This window comes from Ceratotherium simum, chromosome 17 (genome assembly GCF_057802395.1).
Source record: "Ceratotherium simum simum isolate JZ-2026a chromosome 17, ASM5780239v1, whole genome shotgun sequence".
NCBI lineage: Eukaryota > Metazoa > Chordata > Mammalia > Perissodactyla > Rhinocerotidae > Ceratotherium > Ceratotherium simum.
In genome coordinates, this window is record NC_141916.1 from 29,372,607 (window position 1) to 29,379,627 (window position 7,021).

A 7,021-nucleotide genomic window follows, 5' to 3' on the forward strand; every position below is an offset into this window, starting at 1 on the left:
CAATGGGTCAAGGAGTTATAGCAGCTTTGAAGTCCTACTACCTGAGGAGGACCTTTGCCCAGGCTATTGCTTCAACTGAGGAAGACACTGAGAAGACACTGAAGCAATTCTGGAAAGATTACAGCATCTATGACTGCATCAAGAACCTTGCTTGGGCTTGGGGTGATATCACCACGGAGTGTATGAATGGCATTTGGAAGAAGACATTCAAGAGGTTCATCCATGACTTCAAAGGATTTGCCAAGGATTAGGAGGTTGCAAAATTCAACAAGGCGGTGGTTGAGAAGGCAAACAACTTTAACCTGGGTGTGGATGGGGATGACATTGAGGAGCTCCTAAAGGTGGTTGCTGAGGAATTGACTAATGAGGCATTGTTGGAACTGGAGCAGGAACGCATAGCTGAAGAAGAGCCAAGAGAAAAGGAAACTGCAGGAGAAGAAAAAGAAGAACCCCCAAGAAAATTCACAGTGAAGGGTTTAACAGAAACTTTTGCAGACCTCAACAAGCCCCTTAAAAATTTGGAAAACAAGGACTCCAACACCAGAAGGTTTTCATTAATAGAGATAAATGTTTATGTTGCATTATCTGCTTATAAGCAAATCTATGATAATAAAAGAAACAAACCAAGCAAACCACCATGGACGTGTTTCTGAATGAATGTGTCCTGGGGAACACTTTCTCAAGAAGAGCCTCGGGCAGGTCCTTCAGGAGGTGTTCCAGAAGAAAGCGTTGTTATCACAGGAGATGACAGCTCCATGCATGTTATTGCCCCTGAAGACCTTCCAATGGGACAAGATGTGGAGGTGAAAGACAGTGATTTTGATGGCCCTGACCCTGTGTAGGCCTCGGCTGATGTGTGTGTTTGTGTTTTAGTTTTTAACAAACAAGTTCAAAAAGTAAAGACAAAATAAAAAATTTTTAAAATAGAAAAAAGCTTATAGAGTAAAGATATAAAGAAAGAAAATATATTTGTATAGCTGTATAATGTATTTATGTTTTAAGCTAAGTGTTATTAGAAAAGAGTCAAAAAGTTAAAAAAAGTAAAAAGTTTATAAAGAAAAAAAATTTACAGTAAGCTGAGGTTAATTTACTATTGAAGAAAGAAAAATATTTTTTATAAATTGGCCTAAGTGTACAATGTTTATAAAGTCCACCGTCGTGTACAGTAACGTCCTAGACCTCCGCATTCACTCACCACTCACTCACTGACTCACCCAAAGTAATTTCTAGTCCTGCGATCTCCATCCATGCTAAGTGCCCTATACAGGTGTACCATTTTTTAAATCTTTTATACTGTATTTTTACTGTAACTTTCTATATTTAGATACATAAATACTTATCATTGTGTCATAATTGCCTACAGTATTCAGTACAGTAACATGCTGTACAGGTTTATAGTCTAGGAGCAATAGGCTATACTACATAGCCTAGGTGTGTAGTAGGCTATATCATCTAGGTTAGTGTAAGTGCACTGTGATGTTTGCACAACTATGAAATTGCCTAAAGATGCATTTCTCAGAATGTATCCCCGTCGTTAAGTGATGCATGACTGTCCATTACTTTTACATCACCCTCCTTCCACATGTAAGGACTTCGTGTTTACATTGTGACCATTTGGATAATCCATGATAACCCCCCTATTGTAAGGTCGTCTGATTAGCAAACAATTCCATCCGCAACTTTAATTCTTGTTGTAATTTGGCACACAATCTTACAAATTCACAGATTCTGAGGATTAGGATGTGGCATTTTTTGGGGCCATTATTCTGCCAACCAGAAAGGTTTTTAGGCAATGTATTAGTTTACCAAGACTGCCATAACAAAGTATCACAAATTGGTTGGCTTAAACAACAGAAATATATTATCTCACAGTTCTGGAGGCTAGAAGTTCAAAATCAAGGTGTTTGCAGGCTTGGTTCCTTCTAAGGACTGTGAGGGAAGGATCAATTCCATGTCTCTCTTCTTGGCTTATAGATGGCCGTCTTCTCCATACATCTCTTCACATAGTCTTCCTTCCATGCGTGTTTCTATGTCCAAATTTCCCTTTTTAATAAAGATATCAGTCATATTGGATTAGGGCCCATCCTATTGACAATTTACAAATTTACAATTTTAATCATATTATACATGGGAGCTGAGGTTTTAAGGAAGGAATATTTTATTTTCTGATCAGGTTTACTTAAGTCATGAAGGAGAGAAAGTATTTTTATATTCTTAATACTTTTCCTCGCCAATATAAAACACATTTTCTGCTCACTTGTGCCTCTAACTTAATTTAAAAAATCCACAACATGGAACCATAAAGTAACATTAAAATCCTACTTCTCTAGAGTATTTGCAAATAATTAGCAATAAAAATCTAGATGACAAATTTACCTGTTACAATTACTAAAAATAAATGAATTCTGAATTGCAATAGAAATTTTGTCTATATGGTTAAGGGCCTCAAGTCAGTTCTGAAATGTTAACTGTTCTCATTAATAATGTTCTTGTTTCCCTGAAAAAAGGGTAGTGTTTATGCCCTCACATAATATATTAGCATCTGCTTTTTTTTTTCCCAGCCCTTAGGAAAAGAAAACTGTGTTAAACTCTTTCCCCCTCTCTGAGAATCCATCGGTCACTGTGCTATGCATAGTCAAGCACTATGTTTTGTGAGCATGAAAACATTGTAAAAGAGTAACAGAACATGTTGCCTGACCTGGAAAATAAGTCAAAGCAGTACCATAATTTGGAGAAACTGAAGGGAACATATGATTTTTCACATCATCACAATAATGTGCCCCAATATCTCTAAGGGAAAGAGAAAGGGACTACATGAAATGTGGTGAACACACCTGAAGTATGATGAAAATAGAAATTAGCTTTTTGTTTGCAAGAGTGAATAGTGTAACACTTTCATTAAAATAGAAATTTAAAACATAGATATGAGTCCAGTCTCATTGATACATCTACTAGTCCCCTATTAGATTCTCCCCCTCCATGATGCCTGTGGGAGGGAAAGATACAGTGGATAATGCCTGCAATCTGGGTTGTTACTAATATATGGATATCCAGCACACAGCCTGTCTGACATTCTTTAGTTAAAACAAGAATTGTTTTCCTTATTAGCTAGTAAAAATGTAAATTATTCTAGTAGTGTAAAAGTCAGACCTTCAGGAAGAGTTGTGCAACTAACTTCCAAAGGTTAGGTTGTGAGTTCTAGAACAACAATTAATTGTAAAGGAAGCTGAAAGTAATTAGTTATAAATTAGAATTGTTCATTTAATTTTAGTATTATCCTGAAATAGGGCATCATGGGTAAAAATCAGTATGAATAAATGCGCTCACCTGGAATTGGAGTTGTAGCCAACCTCCACACAACAAATGGATTCCAACTTCTCACAACAAGTAAATTAAAATTCACTGGTGTTCGCGCATACTAACACACCTTCCCATGTAACAAAGGCACACATCACTGTTTTTAATATTGTTAGCTAATTATGGCTGTAGGAGGAAAACTTACTAAAATGGATTCCCAAGGGAGAAATAACTTGTTTTCACCCCCTTGGCTTGGCACCTAAAAATGATTCTATTGTTTTTTTTTTTTTTTCAGAAAGTATTCTTTGATCCTGGTCATTGGCATTTTGTTCACCACTCTTACCAGACGTTTAACAAGTACATTTATAAACTTGATAAGAGGCTTTTAGAAAGCGGCTGAGAGTTTCTGATTGAGAAATTCACTTCATTTTTCTTGCTTCTGTTTTCTCTTTGTAATAAGACGTTTGTTCCTTGTAAATAACTTCCTTACCTGTGGTATATCCCCAGGGAGTCCATGCAGTCACTGTAACCCAGCTGGCCTTGTTAGGATGGCGGAGCCCTGGTGTCAGGCAATATTCGGACCAGCCAGGGCCCATTGTCACCTCCTTTCACTGCTACTTGCCATGGCGAGAAATAAAGGACAACCGTAATTACTTCTCAACAGGTAGGTTCCAGGAAGGCATTTTTTTAGTGATAGTGAAAGTTTAATAAAGATACACCTAGAGAAAAACAGAATAGAATTTGAAAGATCAAAAGAAAGTTTATTTTAAAAGGAATAGTGCTTCTCTATTTTTTTTCGTCCTGGTCAGGATTTAATAGTTCTTTCTCCTGTTTTATAAGAGGAAACAAACTCAACATCACTTTCTTTTATAAAACACTGCCCCATCTGTCACCACAAACACTCAGTGAGATATAAATTATTGTAGGTACACTTGTAGCTACAACACGTAATTTTCTGTGGCTACTTGAGGTGTTATAATAGAGAGGAACAGCCTGTCCTCTGGGGTCATGATCTGGGGTCATGATCATAATCTTGAGAGAATGCCTACGGATGGGTTGAACAGCCTCCTCCACTCCAGTACAGGCTTGGCCAAGAGCCTCTCCACTTTGTCAGTGGAGGTTGTGTTAGTTCTTGTGAATCCTGTGGAAACTGGAGGGTCTTCCTCGAGAGAGTTCAAGGAACCTGGTCTCCTTCTGCATCATCAGAGAGTTAAGGTCATGGATGAAATAATAAAACACTGTTTCTCCAAATTGTCTGTGCTTGTAAAAATACACAAGCCTAAGCTAACCGCAGGATTACAAAAGGTTTTAAAAGGGGCTGAAAAATCTGGTTGTCTGATTCTTTTCTCATTGAATTAGCAGGGAAGCATATTGTTTATCATCAATAATTATAATTATTCTTTTTCATGTCTCATTTTCCTCCAAAACCATTTATAAGTACTCTGATAATATTTTTTAAATATGGATTCTAGAAAACAATACTCTGCTGGGTGCAAAACTTTCACATACCAGAATATAACTTAAAAAAATGTTATAGACTCTAGCCAGCTGTGCAGTGAGGAAACCTTATTAGAAAGAAATATATTAACCTCATGTATTGCTCATGAATATGCACATTAATTTTTAAAGGATGTTAAGTATTAACACCATCTAAATTTACATAAGTTTGTTTTACATCTGCACCCACAATGTTTATGCATCAAATTTGTTGACATTTCTGAGGACTTTAGGCATGAGGTGAGCTGAAATTGTTATTAAATAACCTACTAAATATTCAAAATGTTAGTTAACTTGATTAATCAAAGGAAGAGGATCTAAGCAATTAAATACCTTTACCTTTCATCTTTTCAGCTTAGGATGTATTTAATCACCTGTGGGGAGTTTACAGCCAAATTGTATTCTCTGTGGCATAGTCTTGCTTGTCAGGTATACCCATCTTTTCTTAAGTCTTATAGTTGAACTAGTTTTCTGGGGGTGGGTGAATAGAGAGAAATGGGTCTTTGAGTAATCAGTCTTCTAAGTCACACATTTTCCTTGAATGCATGGCCAACATCATGCCTCGGTATGTTTGCTGTACCTAGTTCTGTGCCCTGATAAATGAATATTTTGTTGGCGATCTAAATGATAGAGTTAAAGAGCACGTTGTACAGGCACTATGTGTTTAGTTCCCTTATACTATTTGGATTCTATTAGAAGATTTTGTTTGTGCGTTTGTTTCTTTTTAACAACTCACAAAATACTATTTATAATAAGGGCATCTCCTAAGTGTTAGAGATGTTAAAGTAGTTGGCAAGGAATGAAGATGTGGTTTTGGAAATCATGGCCCACAAGACCCAGGATTTGTGCAAACCAGAGCATCTGAGTTAGAAACAAAAGTAAAATACTGTTTGAATCCATTTAGTTATAAGAGTGCAGCAACCACATGATTAAAAATTCATTTATTGCTCATGGTTTGGGGCCATGTAAATGTACTAAAGCATATATTAATAAAAATGTAAATAAACCAAAGCAAGATTGCAGTTGCAGAGGCAGAAACTAAAAGCTATTTCACAAATGTTGTCATTTAGATAACGCCATTTTATAGATAAGAGATTTCTTATAAAAATCTCTTGACCCATGAACTTTTTGAAATCAAATATCATTATTATTTTTTTGTTTCGAGACACTTTCTCAGTGTGACAGGTTGTTGGTATAACCCAAAGACATTATTGATGTTTCGCTTATCTTGGCTTTCACTATGGAGTATCCTGGTTTGTGTCTGGGACTCTGTGTGCTTTCCTATCTTTCCTTGTGTGCCAGGGAAGGGGAGGTGAGTCCTGAACACACAAATAAGAATTAGGAGTTCTTAAAAGTAGCTAGCACTCATTGAATGCTTAATACATGCAAGTCACTTTGCTGAGCCCTTTCCATAATCTGCCTCATTTTGTCGTCAGGTGTTATGATCCATCTTTTACAGACGAAGAAATGGAAATGGAAGCTCAACGAAATCAAGCAACTTGCCACATAACAAATATCTTATAAATTTTAGTCTGATGCATCTGAACTGATGCTCGTCAAGTTGCAAACCTATACTCAGCTGTCCCACCATTCTGCTAATACAAATCTAATTCCTCATTTCAGGCATTGACAAACCAGAAGGGAAGTGAGTGCTGCTCAGTGCAACCCCTCAATCTGCATACCTAGCGTGCGTGAAAAATCCTTCTGATCTAAGGGGAATCCACGCCTCAAGACCCAGAAGAAAGTGTCTAAAGCAATTAGAGGCTTAATACTTTCTTCTCTAATTCAAATCACAGGAATCTGAAAATGTTTTTATTACATTAAGTTAACATTGATGAGAGCTTTAGGTTAATGCTGATCTGTAACACTGCTGTTTGTATGAGTACCTCCTGAAACTGAATAATGATTTTCTGCTAGTAAAGTAGGCAGTCAAGAGGTCCAATAATTTTGGTTTAAATTTGGAGGCAATAAGATATATTCTTTGAATCGCGCAGTAAATTTGAAGGAGAGAATAAAAACTGAACTGTCCCACTGCTTAAAGACACCATCATTGATGGGATTTGGTGCCTGACCCTAAGGCTATGCCCAAGAATCTCTAGTATTCATTTCTATTAGAGGTCCCCCTGACAACAGTAGAACTGTCTGGACAGGGATGTTGTAGCAGACAGTGAAAAGTGTGAAAAGCTCCCTGCCTTTCAAGGGTGGGTGGACATTTGGGAAGCTGATG